General features: G+C 53.0%; 6 pseudogenes; all 6 read right to left on the bottom strand.

Annotated features, from left to right (window-relative positions):
• Positions 1 to 4,672: 4,672 nt before the first annotated feature.
• Positions 4,673 to 4,853, bottom strand: LOC144674830 (U2 spliceosomal RNA; annotated as a pseudogene).
• A 3,348-nt stretch (positions 4,854 to 8,201) lies between these two features.
• Positions 8,202 to 8,381, bottom strand: LOC144674841 (U2 spliceosomal RNA; annotated as a pseudogene).
• A 3,348-nt stretch (positions 8,382 to 11,729) lies between these two features.
• LOC144674840 (U2 spliceosomal RNA) lies at positions 11,730 to 11,906 on the bottom strand (annotated as a pseudogene).
• Positions 11,907 to 15,252: 3,346 nt separating this feature from the next.
• Positions 15,253 to 15,433, bottom strand: LOC144674832 (U2 spliceosomal RNA; annotated as a pseudogene).
• Positions 15,434 to 18,781: 3,348 nt separating this feature from the next.
• Positions 18,782 to 18,961, bottom strand: LOC144674828 (U2 spliceosomal RNA; annotated as a pseudogene).
• A 3,348-nt stretch (positions 18,962 to 22,309) lies between these two features.
• Positions 22,310 to 22,487, bottom strand: LOC144674826 (U2 spliceosomal RNA; annotated as a pseudogene).
• Between the last annotated feature and the right edge of the window lie 677 nt (positions 22,488 to 23,164).

Raw genomic sequence — 23,164 nt, 5'->3', positions numbered from 1 at the left:
CACAAGGAGGTGGACAACGGTCTCTTCCCCACCACAGCCACCTCGAGGGCAACGTGCAGAGGGGGTGAGCCTCCTGGCGTGTAGGAAGGATCTGACGGGGAGGGCCTTTCTCACCACCAGCCAAGCTACGTCTTGGTGCTTGTTGGAAAGTTCTGGCGATGAGGCATTCTGCCAAATGACTTTGACAGTCTGCTCGGGGAACCATCCCACCGAGTCCACCCTCTCCTTTTCCCTCAGGGCCTCTATGACGTTACGTGCTGACCACTGCCTGATGGACTTGTGGTCAAAGGTGTTTTTCTGCATCAATTTTTCCACCAGGGACAGGTGGTACGGCACGGTCCAACTACTTGGAGCGTTCCGCGGCAGCGTGGCCAGACCCATCCTTCGCAACACCGGGGACAGGTAGAACCTCAGCACGTAGTGACACTTGGTGTTTGCGTACTGAGGGTCTATGCACCGCTTGATGCAGCCACACACAAAGGTGGCCATCAGTATGAGGGCGATGTTGGGCACGTTTTTTCCCCCTTTATCTAGAGGCTTGTACATCGCGTCCCTGCGGACACGATCCATTTTCGACCTCCAGATAAAGCGGAAGATGGCTCGAGTGATCGCCATCGCGCAGGAGTCTGGAATGGGCCAGACCTGCGCCACGTACAGCAACAGCGAGAGTACCTCACACCTGATGACCAGGTTCTTACCCGCAATGGAGAGGGAGCGTCGCTCCCACATGCCCAGTTTCCTTTTCACCATAGCCACTCGATCCTTCCAGTTTCTAACGCATGCCCCGGTCCCTCCGAACCATATCCCCAGCACCTTCAGGCCGTCAGCCCTGACAGTGAAGGGGACAAAGGATCGGTCAGCCCAGTTCCCAAAGAACATGGCCTCGCTCTTCCCACGATTTACCTTGGCTCCCGAGGCCAGTTCGAACTGGTCGCAGATGTGCATCAGTCTGCGCACCGACAGCGGATCCGAGCAGAAGACGGCGACGTCGTCCATGTACAGGGAGGCTTTTACCTGAGTGCCTCCACTGCCTGGGATCGTCACTCCTCTTATGCCCGGATCCTTCCTGATGGACTCGGCAAAGGGTTCTATGCAGCACACGAAAAGGACAGGCGAGAGAGGGCAGCCCTGCCTGACTCCAGATTTAATCGGAAAGCTATCTGTTTCCCACCCATTGATTGAGACTGCGCTACTGATGTTAGTGTAGAGCAGTTGGATCCAATTTCGATTTCCCTCCCCAAAGCCCATTTTGGAGAGCACATCCCCCATGTAGGTGTGCGATATTCTGTACAGATTTTTTTTTTTTTTTTTTGTAAAAATATACTTTATTCATAAAATATCTTCAATCACATTCAAAACCATTTCAAAAACAACATTACAAGGGTACAATCCAGGTTAAACTTTTACAAAATGTATCACCAGGTGCATCAGTACAAACAATATTACAATCATTTACAGCCTTTCATTTTGATCTGTACAGCCCGAGGGGCTCTAAACAGTTCCCAGTCTCTCGGTGCGCTGTGGTAGAAAGGTCTTAGACAGCGACCCTTCCCCATTGCGCCTTTGCGGCAGCTGCCCCAAGCTTTAGTGCGTCCCTCAGCACGTAGTCCTGGACTTTGGATTGTGCCAGTCCGCAACAATCGGTCGGGGACAACTCTTTGTGCTGGAAGACCAACAAGTTTCGGGCAGACCAAAGCGCCTCTTTCACCGAGTTGATGATCCTCCAGCTGCAGTCGATGTTTGTCTCGGTGTGTGTCCCTGGGAAGAGCCCGTAGAGCACAGAGTCCTGTGTCACAGAACTGCTCGGGATGAACCTCGACAGCAACCACTGCATCTCTCTCCAGACTTTCTTTGCAAAGGCACAATCCACAAGGAGGTGGACAACGGTCTCTTCCCCACCACAGCCACCTCGAGGGCAACGTGCAGAGGGGGTGAGACTCCTGGCGTGTAGGAAGGATCTGACGGGGAGGGCCTTTCTCACCACCAGCCAAGCTACGTCTTGGTGCTTGTTGGAAAGTTCTGGCGATGAGGCATTCTGCCAAATGACTTTGACAGTCTGCTCGGGGAACCATCCCACAGGGTCCACCCTCTCCTTATCCCTCAGGGCCTCTAGGACGTTACGTGCTGACCACTGCCTGATGGACTTGTGGTCAAAGGTGTTTTTCTGCATCAATTTTTCCACCAGGGACAGGTGGTACGGCACGGTCCAACTACTTGGAGCGTTCCGCGGCAGCGTGGCCAGACCCATCCTTCGCAACACCGGGGACAGGTAGAACCTCAGCACGTAGTGACACTTGGTGTTTGCGTACTGAGGGTCTACGCACCGCTTGATGCAGCCACACACAAAGGTGGCCATCAGTATGAGGGCGATGTTGGGCACGTTTTTTCCCCCTTTATCTAGAGGCTTGTACATCGCGTCCCTGCGGACCCGATCCATTTTCGACCTCCAGATAAAGCGGAAGATGGCTCGAGTTATCGCCGTCGCGCAGGAGTCTGGAATGGGCCAGACCTGCGCCACGTACAGCAACAGCGAGAGTACCTCACACCTGATGACCAGGTTCTTACCCGCAATGGAGAGGGAGCGTCGATCCCACATGCCCAGTTTCCTCTTCACCATAGCCACTCGCTCCTTCCAGTTTCTAACGCATGCCCCGGTCCCTCCGAACCATATCCCCAGCACCTTCAGGCCGTCAGCCCTGACAGTGAAGGGGACAAAGGATCGGTCAGCCCAGTTCCCAAAGAACATGGCCTCGCTCTTCCCACGATTTACCTTGGCTCCCGAGGCCAGTTCGAACTGGTCGCAGATGTGCATCAGTCTGCGCACCGACAGCGGATCCGAGCAGAAGACGGCGACGTCGTCCATGTACAGGGAGGCTTTTACCTGAGTGCCTCCACTGCCTGGGATCGTCACTCCTCTTATGCCCGGGTCGTTCCTGATGGACTCGGCAAAGGGTTCTATGCAACACACGAAAAGGACAGGCGAGAGAAGACAGCCCTGCCTGACTCCAGATTTAATCGGAAAGCTATCTGTTTCCCACCCATTGATTGAGACTGCGCTACTGATGTTAGTGTAGAGCAGTTGGATCCAATTTCGAATTCCCTCCCCAAAGCCCATTTTGGAGAGCACATCCCCCATGTAGGTGTGCGATATTCTGTCAAAGGCCTTCTCCTGATCCAAGCTGATGAGGCAGGTATCCACACCCCTGTCCTGTACATAGGCAATCGTATCCCTGAGCAGCGCCATGCTGTCAGAGATCTTCCTGCCTGGCACAGAGCAGGTCTGGTCAGGGTGAATCACCAATTCCAGAGCGGATTTGACCCGGTTGGCGATGACCTTGGACAGAATCTTATAGTCCACATTCAACAGTGAAATGGGTCGCCAATTTCTAATTTCCTCCCTTTCCCCCTTGTGCTTGTAGATGAGGGTGATGATGCCTTTCCTCATGGATTCTGACATACTACCGGCCAGGAGCATTCTCTCGTACACTCCTAGCAGGTCTGGCCCGATCAAGTCCCACAGAGCCGAATACAACTCCGCCGGCAAGCCGTCGCTTCCGGGGGTTTTATTCTTCTCGAAGGACTCGAGGGCCTTAGTCAGTTCGTCAGGAGTTAGCGGTTTGTCCAGGCTCTCCCGCGTGCTGTGGTCTAAGACCTCCGTGATAGAGGACAGGAAGGACTGGGAGGCCGTGCTGTCCGTGGGCTTCACGTCATACAATCCGGCATAAAAGGATTTGCTGATCCTCAGAATGTCGGACCGTGATGACTTTACTGAGCCGTCTTCTTCCTTCAGGCTGCTGATCACAGAGCGCTCTCTGTGTACCTTTTGGAAGAAGAAACGTGAGCACGTCTCATCCTGCTCCACGGAGCGGACTCTGGAATGGAAGATGATCTTGGAGGCCTCCGAGGCAAAGTGCGAGGCTTGCTGGCCCTTCACCTCTTGGAGCTCCTCCTTGACATCGACCCCCATCGACTGCAGCCGGAGCAGGTTCTGCGTCTTTTTCTGGAGTCGGGACATTTCCCTCTGTTCCTTTCTAGCTTTCTGGGTGCCTTTGCGGATGAAAAACCTCTTGATGCTTCCCTTGGTCACTTCCCACCAGTGTGTCAGGGACTCAAAGAGGGGTTTCACGGTTCTCCAACCTTTGTAATCCCTCTTGAGCTCCTCAATGTTCTCTGGGGTCAGCAGTTGCACATTTAGCTTCCATGCCCCCCTGCCCACCCTCAGGTCTTCCTCCAAGTGGCAGTCCGCCAGTAGGAGGCAGTGGTCAGAGAAGAACACCGGCTTGACCTCGGTGGATCTGACTGTGAATGCACGGGACACAAACAGGAAGTCTATCCTGGAACGAATGGACCCGTCTGGCCGCGACCAGGTGTATCTACGCTGCGCTCCGTCTGCAGGGTTGCTGAAGACGTCGTGCAGCTTGGCATCCTTAACTGTTTCCATCAGGGATCTGGACGTAGCGTCCAATCTGCTGCCGGCCCTGCCGGCGAGTGTTGGGTGAGAGTGCGTGTTTTTTGTGTGTAGCTGCTGCGGGTGAGTGAGTGAGAGAGAGAGAGAGAGAGAGAGAGAGAGAAAGAAAGAAAGTTGGATTTTGGAACATGTACATGTTGAGAAGTAAAGAAAGCAGATGTTTGTAAGAAAACTATTTTTAGCATTGAAAATCCCCTGGAAAGGGGAGGGTGCACCGTTCCCAGAGATACTGCAATACCGGGTCGATGCGTGGAGTGGACGGAGCAAGCCCCTATTCCATCTCCCTGCTCCAAAAATCAATTTAATATATGGTCCCCAGATAAGGGACGTATCAGATATTAAACTGATAAGAACAGATTTTTTTTTTTTTTTTTTGTAAAAATATACTTTATTCATAAAATATCTTCAATCACATTCCAAACCATTTCAAAAACAACATTACAAGGGTACAATCCAGGTTAAACTTTTACAAAATGTATCACCAGGTGCATCAGTACAAACAATATTACAATCATTTACAGCCTTTCATTTTGATCTGTACAGCCCGAGGGGCTCTAAACAGTTCCCAGTCTCTCGGTGCGCTGTGGTAGAAAGGTCGTAGACAGCGACCCTTCCCCATTGCGCCTTTGCGGCAGCTGCCCCAAGCTTTAGTGCGTCCCTCAGCACGTAGTCCTGGACTTTGGATTGTGCCAGTCCGCAACAATCGGTCGGGGACAACTCTTTGTGCTGGAAGACCAACAAGTTTCGGGCAGACCAAAGCGCCTCTTTCACTGAGTTGATGATCCTCCAGCTGCAGTTGATGTTTGTCTCGGTGTGTGTCCCTGGGAACAGCCCGTAGAGCACACAGTCCTGTCTCACAGAGCTGCTCGGGATGAACCTCGACAGCAACCACTGCATCTCTCTCCAGACTTTCTTTGCAAAGGCACAATCCACAAGGAGGTGAACAACGGTCTCTTCCCCACCACAGCCACCTCGAGGGCAACGTGCAGAGGAGGTGAACTTCCTGGCGTGTAGGAAGGATCTGACGGGGAGGGCCTTTCTCACCACCAGCCAAGCTACGTCTTGGTGCTTGTTGGAAAGTTCTGGCGATGAGGCATTCTGCTAAATGACTTTGACAGTCTGCTCGGGGAACCATCCCACAGGGTCCACCCTCTCCTTATCCCTCAGGGCCTCTAGGACGTTACGTGCTGACCACTGCCTGATGGACTTGTGGTCAAAGGTGTTTTTCTGCATCAATTTTTCCACCAGGGACAGGTGGTACGGCGCGGTCCAACTACTTGGAGCGTTCCGCGGCAGCGTGGCCAGACCCATCCTTCGCAACACCGGGGACAGGTAGAACCTCAGCACGTAGTGACACTTGGTGTTTGCGTACTGAGGGTCTACGCACCGCTTGATGCAGCCGCACACAAAGGTGGCCATCAGGATGAGGGCGATGTTGGGCACGTTTTTTCCCCCTTTATCTAGAGGCTTGTACATCGCGTCCCTGCGGACACGATCCATTTTCGACCTCCAGATAAAGCGGAAGATGGCTCGAGTGATCGCCGTCGCGCAGGAGTCTGGAATGGGCCAGACCTGCGCCACGTACAGCAACAGCGAGAGTACCTCACACCTGATGACCAGGTTCTTACCCGCAATGGAGAGGGAGCGTCGATCCCACATGCCCAGTTTCCTCTTCACCATAGCCACTCGCTCCTTCCAGTTTCTAACGCATGCCCCGGTCCCTCCGAACCATATCCCCAGCACCCTCAGGCCGTCAGCCCTGACAGTGAAGGGGACAAAGGATCGGTCAGCCCAGTTCCCAAAGAACATGGCCTCGCTCTTCCCACGATTTACCTGGGCTCCCGAGGCCAGTTCGAACTGGTCGCAGATGTGCATCAGTCTGCGCACCGACAGCGGATCCGAGCAGAAAACGGCGACGTCGTCCATGTACAGGGAGGCATTTACCTGAGTGCCTCCACTGCCTGGGATCGTCACTCCTCTTATGCCCGGATCCTTCCTGATGGACTCGGCAAAGGGTTCTATGCAACACACGAAAAGGACAGGCGAGAGAGGACAGCCCTGCCTGACTCCAGATTTAATCGGAAAGCTATCTGTTTCCCACCCAATGATTGACACTGCGCTACTGATGTTAATGTAGAGCAGTTGGATCCAATATCGAATTCCCTCCCCAAAGCCCATTTTGGAGAGCACATCCCCCATGTAGGTGTGCGATATTCTGTCAAAGGCCTTCTCCTGATCCAAGCTGATGAGGCAGGTATCCACACCCCTGTCCTGTACATAGGCAATCGTATCCCTGAGCAGCGCCAGGCTGTCAGAGATCTTCCTGCCTGGCACAGAGCAGGTCTGGTCAGGGTGAATCACCAATTCCAGAGCGGATTTGACCCGGTTGGCGATGACCTTGGACAGAATCTTATAGTCCGCATTCAACAGTGAAATGGGTCGCCAATTTCTAATTTCCTCCCTTTCCCCCTTGTGCTTGTAGATGAGGGTGATGATGCCTTTCCTCATGGATTCTGACATACTACCGGCCAGGAGCATACTCTCGTACACTCCTAGCAGGTCTGGCCCGATCAAGTCCCGCAGAGCCCAATACAACTCCGCCGGCAAGCCGTCGCTTCCGGGGGTTTTACTCTTCTCGAAGGACTCGAGGGCCTTAGTCAGTTCGTCAGGAGTTAGCGGTTTGTCCAGGCTCTCTCGCGTACTGTGGTCTAAGACCTCCGTGATAGAGGACAGGAAGGACTGGGAGGCCGTGCTGTCCGTGGGCTTCACGTCATACAGTCCGGCATAAAAGGATTTGCTGATCCTCAGAATGTCGGACCGTGATGACTTTACTGAGCCGTCTTCTTCCTTCAGGCTGCTGATCACAGAGCGCTCTCTGTGTACCTTTTGGAAGAAGAAACGTGAGCACGTCTCATCCTGCTCCACGGAGCGGACTCTGGAACGGAAGATGATCTTGGAGGCCTCCGAGGCAAAGTGCGAGGCTTGCTGGCCCTTCACCTCTTGGAGCTCCTCCTTGACATCGACCCCCATCGACTGCAGCCGGAGCAGATTCTGCATCTTTTTCTGGAGTCGGGACATTTCCCTCTGTTCCTTTCTAGCTTTCTGGGTGCCTTTGAGGATGAAAAACCTCTTGATGCTTCCCTTGATCGCTTCCCACCAGTGTGTCAGGGACTCAAAGAGGGGTTTCACGGTTCTCCAACCTTTGTAATCCCTCTTGAGCTCCTCAATGTTCTCTGGGGTCAGCAGTTGCACATTTAGCTTCCATGCCCCCCTGCCCACCCTCAGGTCTTCCTCCAAGTGGCAGTCCGCCAGTAGGAGGCAGTGGTCAGAGAAGAACACCGGCTTGACCTCGGTGGATCTGACTGTGAATGCACGGGACACAAACAGGAAGTCTATCCTGGAACGAATGGACCCGTCTGGCCGCGACCAGGTGTATCTACGCTGCGCTCCGTCTGCAGGGTTGCTGAAGACGTCGTGCAGCTTGGCATCCTTAACTGTTTCCATCAGGGATCTGGACGTAGCGTCCAATCTGCTGCCGGCCCTGCCGGCGAGTGTTGGGTGAGAGTGCGTGTTTTTTGTGTGTAGCTGCTGCGGGTGAGTGAGTGAGAGAGAGAGAGAGAGAGAGAGAGAGAAAGAAAGAAAGTTGGATTTTGGAACATGTACATGTTGAGAAGTAAAGAAAGCAGATGTTTGTAAGAAAACTATTTTTAGCATTGAAAATCCCCTGGAAAGGGGAGGGTGCACCGTTCCCAGAGATACTGCAATACCGGGTCGATGTGTGGAGTGGACGGAGCAAGCCCCTATTCCATCTCCCTGCTCCAAAAATCAATTTAATATATGGTCCCCAGATAAGGGACGTATCAGATATTAAACTGATAAGAACAGATTTTTTTTTTTTTTTTTGTAAAAATATACTTTATTCATAAAATATCTTCAATCACATTCCAAACCATTTCAAAAACAACATTACAAGGGTACAATCCAGGTTAAACTTTTACAAAATGTATCACCAGGTGCATCAGTACAAACAATATTACAATCATTTACAGCCTTTCATTTTGATCTGTACAGCCCGAGGGGCTCTAAACAGTTCCCAGTCTCTCGGTGCGCTGTGGTAGAAAGGTCTTAGACAGCGACCCTTCCCCATTGCGCCTTTGCGGCAGCTGCCCCAAGCTTTAGTGCGTCCCTCAGCACGTAGTCCTGGACTTTGGATTGTGCCAGTCCGCAACAATCGGTCGGGGACAACTCTTTGTGCTGGAAGACCAACAAGTTTCGGGCAGACCAAAGCGCCTCGTTCACCGAGTTGATGATCCTCCAGCTGCAGTTGATGTTTGTCTCGGTGTGTGTCCCTGGGAACAGACCGTAGAGCACAGAGTCCTGTGTCACAGAACTGCTCGGGATGAACCTCGACAGCAACCACTGCATCTCTCTCCAGACTTTCTTTGCAAAGGCACAATCCACAAGGAGGTGGACAACGGTCTCTTCCCCACCACAGCCACCTCGAGGGCAACGTGCAGAGGGGGTGAGCTTCCTGGCGTGTAGGAAGGATCTGACGGGGAGGGCCTTTCTCACCACCAGCCAAGCTACGTCTTGGTGCTTGTTGGAAAGTTCTGGCGATGAGGCATTCTGCCAAATGACTTTGACAGTCTGCTCGGGGAACCATCCCACAGGGTCCACCCTCTCCTTATCCCTCAGGGCCTCTAGGACGTTACGTGCTGACCACTGCCTGATGGACTTGTGGTCAAAGGTGTTTTTCTGCATCAATTTTTCCACCAGGGACAGGTGGTACGGCACGGTCCAACTACTTGGAGCGTTCCGCGGCAGCGTGGCCAGACCCATCCTTCGCAACACCGGGGACAGGTAGAACCTCAGCACGTAGTGACACTTGGTGTTTGCGTACTGAGGGTCTACGCACCGCTTGATGCAGCCGCACACAAAGGTGGCCATCAGTATGAGGGCGATGTTGGGCACGTTTTTTCCCCCTTTATCTAGAGGCTTGTACATCGCGTCCCTGCGGACCCGATCCATTTTCGACCTCCAGATAAAGCGGAAGATGGCTCGAGTTATCGCCGTCGCGCAGGAGTCTGGAATGGGCCAGACCTGCGCCACGTACAGCAACAGCGAGAGTACCTCACACCTGATGACCAGGTTCTTACCCGCAATGGAGAGGGAGCTTCGATCCCACATGCCCAGTTTCCTCTTCACCATAGCCACTCGCTCCTTCCAGTTTCTAACGCATGCCCCGGTCCCTCCGAACCATATCCCCAGCACCTTCAGGCCGTCAGCCCTGACAGTGAAGGGGACAAAGGATCGGTCAGCCCAGTTCCCAAAGAACATGGCCTCGCTCTTCCCACGATTTACCTTGGCTCCCGAGGCCAGTTCGAACTGGTCGCAGATGTGCATCAGTCTGCGCACCGACAGCGGATCCGAGCAGAAGACGGCGACGTCGTCCATGTACAGGGAGGCTTTTACCTGAGTGCCTCCACTGCCTGGGATCGTCACTCCTCTTATGCCCGGGTCGTTCCTGATGGACTCGGCAAAGGGTTCTATGCAACACACGAAAAGGACAGGCGAGAGAGGACAGCCCTGCCTGACTCCAGATTTAATCGGAAAGCTATCTGTTTCCCACCCATTGATTGAGACTGCGCTACTGATGTTAGTGTAGAGCAGTTGGATCCAATTTCGAATTCCCTCCCCAAGGCCCATTTTGGAGAGCACATCCCCCATGTAGGTGTGCGATATTCTGTCAAAGGCCTTCTCCTGATCCAAGCTGATGAGGCAGGTATCCACACCCCTGTCCTGTACATAGGCAATCGTATCCCTGAGCAGCGCCAGGCTGTCAGAGATCTTCCTGCCTGGCACAGAGCAGGTCTGGTCAGGGTGAATCACCAATTCCAGAGCGGATTTGACCCGGTTGGCGATGACCTTGGACAGAATCTTATAGTCCACATTCAACAGTGAAATGGGTCGCCAATTTCTAATTTCCTCCCTTTCCCCCTTGTGCTTGTAGATGAGGGTGATGATGCCTTTCCTCATGGATTCTGACATACTACCGGCCAGGAGCATACTCTCGTACACTCCTAGCAGGTCTGGCCCGATCAAGTCCCACAGAGCCGAATACAACTCCGCCGGCAAGCCGTCGCTTCCGGGGGTTTTACTCTTCTCGAAGGACTCGAGGGCCTTAGTCAGTTCGTCAGGAGTTAGCGGTTTGTCCTGGCTCTCCCGCGTACTGTGGTCTAAGACCTCCGTGATAGAGGACAGGAAGGACTGGGAGGCCGTGCTGTCCGTGGGCTTCACGTCATACAATCCGGCATAAAAGGATTTGCTGATCCTCAGAATGTCGGACCGTGATGACTTTACTGAGCCGTCTTCTTCCTTCAGGCTGCTGATCACAGAGCGCTCTCTGTGTACCTTTTGGAAGAAGAAACGTGAGCACGTCTCATCCTGCTCCACGGAGCGGACTCTGGAACGGAAGATGATCTTGGAGGCCTCCGAGGCAAAGTGCGAGGCTTGCTGGCCCTTCACCTCTTGGAGCTCCTCCTTGACATCGACCCCCATCGACTGCAGCCGCAGCAGATTCTGCATCTTTTTCTGGAGTCGGGACATTTCCCTCTGTTCCTTTCTAGCTTTCTGGGTGCCTTTGAGGATGAAAAACCTCTTGATGCTTCCCTTGATCGCTTCCCACCAGTGTGTCAGGGACTCAAAGAGGGGTTTCACGGTTCTCCAACCTTTGTAATCCCTCTTGAGCTCCTCAATGTTCTCTGGGGTCAGCAGTTGCACATTTAGCTTCCATGCCCCCCTGCCCACCCTCAGGTCTTCCTCCAAGTGGCAGTCCGCCAGTAGGAGGCAGTGGTCAGAGAAGAACACCGGCTTGACCTCGGTGGATCTGACTGTGAATGCACGGGACACAAACAGGAAGTCTATCCTGGAACGAATGGACCCGTCTGGCCGCGACCAGGTGTATCTACGCTGCGCTCCGTCTGCAGGGTTGCTGAAGACGTCGTGCAGCTTGGCATCCTTAACTGTTTCCATCAGGGATCTGGACGTAGCGTCCAATCTGCTGCCGGCCCTGCCGGCGAGTGTTGGGTGAGAGTGCGTGTTTTTTGTGTGTAGCTGCTGCGGGTGAGTGAGTGAGAGAGAGAGAGAGAGAGAGAGAGAGAAAGAAAGAAAGTTGGATTTTGGAACATGTACATGTTGAGAAGTAAAGAAAGCAGATGTTTGTAAGAAAACTATTTTTAGCATTGAAAATCCCCTGGAAAGGGGAGGGTGCACCGTTCCCAGAGATACTGCAATACCGGGTCGATGCGTGGAGTGGACGGAGCAAGCCCCTATTCCATCTCCCTGCTCCAAAAATCAATTTAATATATGGTCCCCAGATAAGGGACGTATCAGATATTAAACTGATAAGAACAGGTTGTTTTTTTTTTTGTAAAAATATACTTTATTCATAAAATATCTTCAATCACATTCCAAACCATTTCAAAAACAACATTACAAGGGTACAATCCAGGTTAAACTTTTACAAAATGTATCACCAGGTGCATCAGTACAAACAATATTACAGTCATTTACAGCCTTTCATTTTGATCTGTACAGCCCGAGGGGCTCTAAACAGTTCCCAGTCTCTCGGTGCGCTGTGGTAGAAAGGTCTTAGACAGCGACCCTTCCCCATTGCGCCTTTGCGGCAGCTGCCCCAAGCTTTAGTGCGTCCCTCAGCACGTAGTCCTGGACTTTGGATTGTGCCAGTCCGCAACAATCGGTCGGGGACAACTCTTTGTGCTGGAAGACCAACAAGTTTCGGGCAGACCAAAGCGCCTCGTTCACCGAGTTGATGATCCTCCAGCTGCAGTCGATGTTTGTCTCGGTGTGTGTCCCTGGGAACAGCCCGTAGAGCACAGAGTCCTGTGTCACAGAACTGCTCGGGATGAACCTCGACAGCAACCACTGCATCTCTCTCCAGACTTTCTTTGCAAAGGCACAATCCACAAGGAGGTGGACAACGGTCTCTTCCCCACCACAGCCACCTCGAGGGCAACGTGCAGAGGGGGTGAGACTCCTGGCGTGTAGGAAGGATCTGACGGGGAGGGCCTTTCTCACCACCAGCCAAGCTACGTCTTGGTGCTTGTTGGAAAGTTCTGGCGATGAGGCATTCTGCCAAATGACTTTGACAGTCTGCTCGGGGAACCATCCCACAGGGTCCACCCTCTCCTTATCCCTCAGGGCCTCTAGGACGTTACGTGCTGACCACTGCCTGATGGACTTGTGGTCAAAGGTGTTTTTCTGCATCAATTTTTCCACCAGGGACAGGTGGTACGGCACGGTCCAACTACTTGGAGCGTTCCGCGGCAGCGTGGCCAGACCCATCCTTCGCAACACCGGGGACAGGTAGAACCTCAGCACGTAGTGACACTTGGTGTTTGCGTACTGAGGGTCTACGCACCGCTTGATGCAGCCGCACACAAAGGTGGCCATCAGTATGAGGGCGATGTTGGGCACGTTTTTTCCCCCTTTATCTAGAGGCTTGTACATCGCGTCCCTGCGGACCCGATCCATTTTCGACCTCCAGATAAAGCGGAAGATGGCTCGAGTTATCGCCGTCGCGCAGGAGTCTGGAATGGGCCAGACCTGCGCCACGTACAGCAACAGCGAGAGTACCTCACACCTGATGACCAGGTTCTTACCCGCAATGGAGAGGGAGCGTCGATCCCACATGCCCAGTTTCCTCTTCACCATAGCCACTCGCTCCTTCCAGTTTCTAACGCATGCCCCGGTCCCTCCGAACCATATCCCCAGCACCTTCAGGCCGTCAGCCCTGACAGTGAAGGGGACAAAGGATCGGTCAGCCCAGTTCCCAAAGAACATGGCCTCGCTCTTCCCACGATTTACCTTGGCTCCCGAGGCCAGTTCGAACTGGTCGCAGATGTGCATCAGTCTGCGCACCGACAGCGGATCCGAGCAGAAGACGGCGACGTCGTCCATGTACAGGGAGGCTTTTACCTGAGTGCCTCCACTGCCTGGGATCGTCACTCCTCTTATGCCCGGGTCGCTCCTGATGGACTCGGCAAAGGGTTCTATGCAACACACGAAAAGGACAGGCGAGAGAGGACAGCCCTGCCTGACTCCAGATTTAATCGGAAAGCTATCTGTTTCCCACCCATTGATTGAGACTGCGCTACTGATGTTAGTGTAGAGCAGTTGGATCCAATTTCGAATTCCCTCCCCAAAGCCCATTTTGGAGAGCACATCCCCCATGTAGGTGTGCGATATTCTGTCAAAGGCCTTCTCCTGATCCAAGCTGATGAGGCAGGTATCCACACCCCTGTCCTGTACATAGGCAATCGTATCCCTGAGCAGCGCCAGGCTGTCAGAGATCTTCCTGCCTGGCACAGAGCAGGTCTGGTCAGGGTGAATCACCAATTCCAGAGCGGATTTGACCCGGTTGGCGATGACCTTGGACAGAATCTTATAGTCCACATTCAACAGTGAAATGGGTCGCCAATTTCTAATTTCCTCCCTTTCCCCCTTGTGCTTGTAGATGAGGGTGATGATGCCTTTCCTCATGGATTCTGACATACTACCGGCCAGGAGCATTCTCTCGTACACTCCTAGCAGGTCTGGCCCGATCAAGTCCCACAGAGCCGAATACAACTCCGCCGGCAAGCCGTCGCTTCCGGGGGTTTTATTCTTCTCGAAGGACTCGAGGGCCTTAGTCAGTTCGTCAGGAGTTAGCGGTTTGTCCAGGCTCTCCCGCGTGCTGTGGTCTAAGACCTCCGTGATAGAGGACAGGAAGGACTGGGAGGCCGTGCTGTCCGTGGGCTTCACGTCATACAATCCGGCATAAAAGGATTTGCTGATCCTCAGAATGTCGGACCGTGATGACTTTACTGAGCCGTCTTCTTCCTTCAGGCTGCTGATCACAGAGCGCTCTCTGTGTACCTTTTGGAAGAAGAAACGTGAGAACGTCTCATCCTGCTCCACGGAGCGGACTCTGGAATGGAAGATGATCTTGGAGGCCTCCGAGGCAAAGTGCGAGGCTTGCTGGCCCTTCACCTCTTGGAGCTCCTCCTTGACATCGACCCCCATCGACTGCAGCCGGAGCAGGTTCTGCATCTTTTTCTGGAGTCGGGACATTTCCCTCTGTTCCTTTCTAGCTTTCTGGGTGCCTTTGCGGATGAAAAACCTCTTGATGCTTCCCTTGGTCACTTCCCACCAGTGTGTCAGGGACTCAAAGAGGGGTTTCACGGTTCTCCAACCTTTGTAATCCCTCTTGAGCTCCTCAATGTTCTCTGGGGTCAGCAGTTGCACATTTAGCTTCCATGCCCCCCTGCCCACCCTCAGGTCTTCCTCCAAGTGGCAGTCCGCCAGTAGGAGGCAGTGGTCAGAGAAGAACACCGGCTTGACCTCGGTGGATCTGACTGTGAATGCACGGGACACAAACAGGAAGTCTATCCTGGAACGAATGGACCCGTCTGGCCGCGACCAGGTGTATCTACGCTGCGCTCCGTCTGCAGGGTTGCTGAAGACGTCGTGCAGCTTGGCATCCTTAACTGTTTCCATCAGGGATCTGGACGTAGCGTCCAATCTGCTGCCGGCCCTGCCGGCGAGTGTTGGGTGAGAGTGCGTGTTTTTTGTGTGTAGCTGCTGCGGGTGAGTGAGTGAGAGAGAGAGAGAGAGAGAGAGAGAAAGAAAGAAAGTTGGATTTTGGAACATGTACATGTTGAGAAGTAAAGAAAGCAGATGTTTGTAAGAAAACTATTTTTAGCATTGAAAATCCCCTGGAAAGGGGAGGGTGCACCGTTCCCAGAGATACTGCAATACCGGGTCGATGCGTGGAGTGGACGGAGCAAGCCCCTATTCCATCTCCCTGCTCCAAAAATCAATTTAATATATGGTCCCCAGATAAGGGACGTATCAGATATTAAACTGATAAGAACAGATTTTTTTTTTTTTTTTTTGTAAAAATATACTTTATTCATAAAATATCTTCAATCACATTCAAAACCATTTCAAAAACAACATTACAAGGGTACAATCCAGGTTAAACTTTTACAAAATGTATCACCAGGTGCATCAGTACAAACAATATTACAATCATTTACAGCCTTTCATTTTGATCTGTACAGCCCGAGGGGCTCTAAACAGTTCCCAGTCTCTCGGTGCGCTGTGGTAGAAAGGTCGTAGACAGCGACCCTTCCCCATTGCGCCTTTGCGGCAGCTGCCCCAAGCTTTAGTGCGTCCCTCAGCACGTAGTCCTGGACTTTGGATTGTGCCAGTCCGCAACAATCGGTCGGGGACAACTCTTTGTGCTGGAAGACCAACAAGTTTCGGGCAGACCAAAGCGCCTCTTTCACTGAGTTGATGATCCTCCAGCTGCAGTTGATGTTTGTCTCGGTGTGTGTCCCTGGGAACAGCCCGTAGAGCACACAGTCCTGTCTCACAGAGCTGCTCGGGATGAACCTCGACAGCAACCACTGCATCTCTCTCCAGACTTTCTTTGCAAAGGCACAATCCACAAGGAGGTGAACAACGGTCTCTTCCCCACCACAGCCACCTCGAGGGCAACGTGCAGAGGAGGTGAGCTTCCTGGCGTGTAGGAAGGATCTGACGGGGAGGGCCTTTCTCACCACCAGCCAAGCTACGTCTTGGTGCTTGTTGGAAAGTTCTGGCGATGAGGCATTCTGCTAAATGACTTTGACAGTCTGCTCGGGGAACCATCCCACAGGGTCCACCCTCTCCTTATCCCTCAGGGCCTCTAGGACGTTACGTGCTGACCACTGCCTGATGGACTTGTGGTCAAAGGTGTTTTTCTGCATCAATTTTTCCACCAGGGACAGGTGGTACGGCGCGGTCCAACTACTTGGAGCGTTCCGCGGCAGCGTGGCCAGACCCATCCTTCGCAACACCGGGGACAGGTAGAACCTCAGCACGTAGTGACACTTGGTGTTTGCGTACTGAGGGTCTACGCACCGCTTGATGCAGCCGCACACAAAGGTGGCCATCAGGATGAGGGCGATGTTGGGCACGTTTTTTCCCCCTTTATCTAGAGGCTTGTACATCGCGTCCCTGCGGACACGATCCATTTTCGACCTCCAGATAAAGCGGAAGATGGCTCGAGTGATCGCCGTCGCGCAGGAGTCTGGAATGGGCCAGACCTGCGCCACGTACAGCAACAGCGAGAGTACCTCACACCTGATGACCAGGTTCTTACCCGCAATGGAGAGGGAGCGTCGATCCCACATGCCCAGTTTCCTCTTCACCATAGCCACTCGCTCCTTCCAGTTTCTAACGCATGCCCCGGTCCCTCCGAACCATATCCCCAGCACCCTCAGGCCGTCAGCCCTGACAGTGAAGGGGACAAAGGATCGGTCAGCCCAGTTCCCAAAGAACATGGCCTCGCTCTTCCCACGATTTACCTGGGCTCCCGAGGCCAGTTCGAACTGGTCGCAGATGTGCATCAGTCTGCGCACCGACAGCGGATCCGAGCAGAAAACGGCGACGTCGTCCATGTACAGGGAGGCATTTACCTGAGTGCCTCCACTGCCTGGGATCGTCACTCCTCTTATGCCCGGATCCTTCCTGATGGACTCGGCAAAGGGTTCTATGCAACACACGAAAAGGACAGGCGAGAGAGGACAGCCCTGCCTGACTCCAGATTTAATCGGAAAGCTATCTGTTTCCCACCCAATGATTGACACTGCGCTACTGATGTTAATGTAGAGCAGTTGGATCCAATATCGAATTCCCTCCCCAAAGCCCATTTTGGAGAGCACATCCCCCATGTAGGTGTGCGATATTCTGTCAAAGGCCTTCTCCTGATCCAAGCTGATGAGGCAGGTATCCACACCCCTGTCCTGTACATAGGCAATCGTATCCCTGAGCAGCGCCAGGCTGTCAGAGATCTTCCTGCCTGGCACAGAGCAGGTCTGGTCAGGGTGAATCACCAATTCCAGAGCGGATTTGACCCGGTTGGCGATGACCTTGGACAGAATCTTATAGTCCGCATTCAACAGTGAAATGGGTCGCCAATTTCTAATTTCCTCCCTTTCCCCCTTGTGCTTGTAGATGAGGGTGATGATGCCTTTCCTCATGGATTCTGACATACTACCGGCCAGGAGCATACTCTCGTACACTCCTAGCAGGTCTGGCCCGATCAAGTCCCGCAGAGCCCAATACAACTCCGCCGGCAAGCCGTCGCTTCCGGGGGTTTTACTCTTCTCGAAGGACTCGAGGGCCTTAGTCAGTTCGTCAGGAGTTAGCGGTTTGTCCAGGCTCTCTCGCGTACTGTGGTCTAAGACCTCCGTGATAGAGGACAGGAAGGACTGGGAGGCCGTGCTGTCCGTGGGCTTCACGTCATACAGTCCGGCATAAAAGGATTTGCTGATCCTCAGAATGTCGGACCGTGATGACTTTACTGAGCCGTCTTCTTCCTTCAGGCTGCTGATCACAGAGCGCTCTCTGTGTACCTTTTGGAAGAAGAAACGTGAGCACGTCTCATCCTGCTCCACGGAGCGGACTCTGGAACGGAAGATGATCTTGGAGGCCTCCGAGGCAAAGTGCGAGGCTTGCTGGCCCTTCACCTCTTGGAGCTCCTCCTTGACATCGACCCCCATCGACTGCAGCCGCAGCAGATTCTGCATCTTTTTCTGGAGTCGGGACATTTCCCTCTGTTCCTTTCTAGCTTTCTGGGTGCCTTTGAGGATGAAAAACCTCTTGATGCTTCCCTTGATTGCTTCCCACCAGTGTGTCAGGGACTCAAAGAGGGGTTTCACGGTTCTCCAACCTTTGTAATCCCTCTTGAGCTCCTCAATGTTCTCTGGGGTCAGCAGTTGCACATTTAGCTTCCATGCCCCCCTGCCCACCCTCAGGTCTTCCTCCAAGTGGCAGTCCGCCAGTAGGAGGCAGTGGTCAGAGAAGAACACCGGCTTGACCTCGGTGGATCTGACTGTGAATGCACGGGACACAAACAGGAAGTCTATCCTGGAACGAATGGACCCGTCTGGCCGCGACCAGGTGTATCTACGCTGCGCTCCGTCTGCAGGGTTGCTGAAGACGTCGTGCAGCTTGGCATCCTTAACTGTTTCCATCAGGGATCTGGACGTAGCGTCCAATCTGCTGCCGGCCCTGCCGGCGAGTGTTGGGTGAGAGTGCGTGTTTTTTGTGTGTAGCTGCTGCGGGTGAGTGAGTGAGAGAGAGAGAGAGAGAGAGAGAGAGAAAGAAAGAAAGTTGGATTTTGGAACATGTACATGTTGAGAAGTAAAGAAAGCAGATGTTTGTAAGAAAACTATTTTTAGCATTGAAAATCCCCTGGAAAGGGGAGGGTGCACCGTTCCCAGAGATACTGCAATACCGGGTCGATGCGTGGAGTGGACGGAGCAAGCCCCTATTCCATCTCCCTGCTCCAAAAATCAATTTAATATATGGTCCCCAGATAAGGGACGTATCAGATATTAAACTGATAAGAACAGATTTTTTTTTTTTTTTTTGTAAAAATATACTTTATTCATAAAATATCTTCAATCACATTCCAAACCATTTCAAAAACAACATTACAAGGGTACAATCCAGGTTAAACTTTTACAAAATGTATCACCAGGTGCATCAGTACAAACAATATTACAATCATTTACAGCCTTTCATTTTGATCTGTACAGCCCGAGGGGCTCTAAACAGTTCCCAGTCTCTCGGTGCGCTGTGGTAGAAAGGTCTTAGACAGCGACCCTTCCCCATTGCGCCTTTGCGGCAGCTGCCCCAAGCTTTAGTGCGTCCCTCAGCACGTAGTCCTGGACTTTGGATTGTGCCAGTCCGCAACAATCGGTCGGGGACAACTCTTTGTGCTGGAAGACCAACAAGTTTCGGGCAGACCAAAGCGCCTCGTTCACCGAGTTGATGATCCTCCAGCTGCAGTTGATGTTTGTCTCGGTGTGTGTCCCTGGGAACAGCCCGTAGAGCACAGAGTCCTGTGTCACAGAACTGCTCGGGATGAACCTCGACAGCAACCACTGCATCTCTCTCCAGACTTTCTTTGCAAAGGCACAATCCACAAGGAGGTGGACAACGGTCTCTTCCCCACCACAGCCACCTCGAGGGCAACGTGCAGAGGGGGTGAGCTTCCTGGCGTGTAGGAAGGATCTGACGGGGAGGGCCTTTCTCACCACCAGCCAAGCTACGTCTTGGTGCTTGTTGGAAAGTTCTGGCGATGAGGCATTCTGCCAAATGACTTTGACAGTCTGCTCGGGGAACCATCCCACAGGGTCCACCCTCTCCTTATCCCTCAGGGCCTCTAGGACGTTACGTGCTGACCACTGCCTGATGGACTTGTGGTCAAAGGTGTTTTTCTGCATCAATTTTTCCACCAGGGACAGGTGGTACGGCACGGTCCAACTACTTGGGGCGTTCCGCGGCAGCGTGGCCAGACCCATCCTTCGCAACACCGGGGACAGGTAGAACCTCAGCACGTAGTGACACTTGGTGTTTGCGTACTGAGGGTCTACGCACCGCTTGATGCAGCCGCACACAAAGGTGGCCATCAGTATGAGGGCGATGTTGGGCACGTTTTTTCCCCCTTTATCTAGAGGCTTGTACATCGCGTCCCTGCGGACCCGATCCATTTTCGACCTCCAGATAAAGCGGAAGATGGCTCGAGTTATCGCCGTCGCGCAGGAGTCTGGAATGGGCCAGACCTGCGCCACGTACAGCAACAGCGAGAGTACCTCACACCTGATGACCAGGTTCTTACCCGCAATGGAGAGGGAGCTTCGATCCCACATGCCCAGTTTCCTCTTCACCATAGCCACTCGCTCCTTCCAGTTTCTAACGCATGCCCCGGTCCCTCCGAACCATATCCCCAGCACCTTCAGGCCGTCAGCCCTGACAGTGAAGGGGACAAAGGATCGGTCAGCCCAGTTCCCAAAGAACATGGCCTCGCTCTTCCCACGATTTACCTTGGCTCCCGAGGCCAGTTCGAACTGGTCGCAGATGTGCATCAGTCTGCGCACCGACAGCGGATCCGAGCAGAAGACGGCGACGTCGTCCATGTACAGGGAGGCTTTTACCTGAGTGCCTCCACTGCCTGGGATCGTCACTCCTCTTATGCCCGGGTCGTTCCTGATGGACTCGGCAAAGGGTTCTATGCAACACACGAAAAGGACAGGCGAGAGAGGACAGCCCTGCCTGACTCCAGATTTAATCGGAAAGCTATCTGTTTCCCACCCATTGATTGAGACTGCGCTACTGATGTTAGTGTAGAGCAGTTGGATCCAATTTCGAATTCCCTCCCCAAGGCCCATTTTGGAGAGCACATCCCCCATGTAGGTGTGCGATATTCTGTCAAAGGCCTTCTCCTGATCCAAGCTGATGAGGCAGGTATCCACACCCCTGTCCTGTACATAGGCAATCGTATCCCTGAGCAGCGCCAGGCTGTCAGAGATCTTCCTGCCTGGCACAGAGCAGGTCTGGTCAGGGTGAATCACCAATTCCAGAGCGGATTTGACCCGGTTGGCGATGACCTTGGACAGAATCTTATAGTCCACATTCAACAGTGAAATGGGTCGCCAATTTCTAATTTCCTCCCTTTCCCCCTTGTGCTTGTAGATGAGGGTGATGATGCCTTTCCTCATGGATTCTGACATACTACCGGCCAGGAGCATACTCTCGTACACTCCTAGCAGGTCTGGCCCGATCAAGTCCCACAGAGCCGAATACAACTCCGCCGGCAAGCCGTCGCTTCCGGGGGTTTTACTCTTCTCCAAGGACTCGAGGGCCTTAGTCAGTTCGTCAGGAGTTAGCGGTTTGTCCAGGCTCTCCCGCGTACTGTGGTCTAAGACCTCCGTGATAGAGGACAGGAAGGACTGGGAGGCCGTGCTGTCCGTGGGCTTCACGTCATACAATCCGGCATAAAAGGATTTGCTGATCCTCAGAATGTCGGACCGTGATGACTTTACTGAGCCGTCTTCTTCCTTCAGGCTGCTGATCACAGAGCGCTCTCTGTGTACCTTTTGGAAGAAGAAACGTGAGCACGTCTCATCCTGCTCCACGGAGCGGACTCTGGAACGGAAGATGATCTTGGAGGCCTCCGAGGCAAAGTGCGAGGCTTGCTGGCCCTTCACCTCTTGGAGCTCCTCCTTGACATCGACCCCCATCGACTGCAGCCGCAGCAGATTCTGCATCTTTTTCTGGAGTCGGGACATTTCCCTCTGTTCCTTTCTAGCTTTCTGGGTGCCTTTGAGGATGAAAAACCTCTTGATGTTTCCCTTGATCGCTTCCCACCAGTGTGTCAGGGACTCAAAGAGGGGTTTCACGGTTCTCCAACCTTTGTAATCCCTCTTGAGCTCCTCAATGTTCTCTGGGGTCAGCAGTTGCACATTTAGCTTCCATGCCCCCCTGCCCACCCTCAGGTCCTTCTCCAAGTGGCAGTCCGCCAGTAGGAGGCAGTGGTCAGAGAAGAACACCGGCTTGACCTCGGTGGATCTGACTGTGAATGCACGGGACACAAACAGGAAGTCTATCCTGGAACGAATGGACCCGTCTGGCCGCGACCAGGTGTATCTACGCTGCGCTCCGTCTGCAGGGTTGCTGAAGACGTCGTGCAGCTTGGCATCCTTAACTGTTTCCATCAGGGATCTGGACGTAGCGTCCAATCTGCTGCCGGCCCTGCCGGCGAGTGTTGGGTGAGAGTGCGTGTTTTTTGTGTGTAGCTGCTGCGGGTGAGTGAGTGAGAGAGAGAGAGAGAGAGAGAGAGAGAAAGAAAGAAAGTTGGATTTTGGAACATGTACATGTTGAGAAGTAAAGAAAGCAGATGTTTGTAAGAAAACTATTTTTAGCATTGAAAATCCCCTGGAAAGGGGAGGGTGCACCGTTCCCAGAGATACTGCAATACCGGGTCGATGCGTGGAGTGGACGGAGCAAGCCCCTATTCCATCTCCCTGCTCCAAAAATCAATTTAATATATGGTCCCCAGATAAGGGACGTATCAGATATTAAACTGATAAGAACAGATTTTTTTTTTTTTTTGTAAAAATATACTTTATTCATAAAATATCTTCAATCACATTCCAAACCATTTCAAAAACAACATTACAAGGGTACAATCCAGGTTAAACTTTTACAAAATGTATCACCAGGTGCATCAGTACAAACAATATTACAATCATTTACAGCCTTTCATTTTGATCTGTACAGCCCGAGGGGCTCTAAACAGTTCCCAGTCTCTCGGTGCGCTGTGGTAGAAAGGTCTTAGACAGCGACCCTTCCCCATTGCGCCTTTGCGGCAGCTGCCCCAAGCTTTAGTGCGTCCCTCAGCACGTAGTCCTGGACTTTGGATTGTGCCAGTCCGCAACAATCGGTCGGGGACAACTCTTTGTGCTGGAAGACCAACAAGTTTCGGGCAGACCAAAGCGCCTCGTTCACCGAGTTGATGATCCTCCAGCTGCAGTTGATGTTTGTCTCGGTGTGTGTCCCTGGGAACAGCCCGTAGAGCACAGAGTCCTGTGTCACAGAACTGCTCGGGATGAACCTCGACAGCAACCACTGCATCTCTCTCCAGACTTTCTTTGCAAAGGCACAATCCACAAGGAGGTGGACAACGGTCTCTTCCCCACCACAGCCACCTCGAGGGCAACGTGCAGAGGGGGTGAGCTTCCTGGCGTGTAGGAAGGATCTGACGGGGAGGGCCTTTCTCACCACCAGCCAAGCTACGTC

The sequence above is a fragment of the Cetorhinus maximus genome, unplaced genomic scaffold (genome assembly GCF_964194155.1).
Source record: "Cetorhinus maximus unplaced genomic scaffold, sCetMax3.hap1.1 HAP1_SCAFFOLD_829, whole genome shotgun sequence".
Classification (NCBI taxonomy): Eukaryota; Metazoa; Chordata; class Chondrichthyes; order Lamniformes; family Cetorhinidae; genus Cetorhinus; species Cetorhinus maximus.
This window is presented reverse-complemented; position numbering and strand designations above follow the sequence as displayed.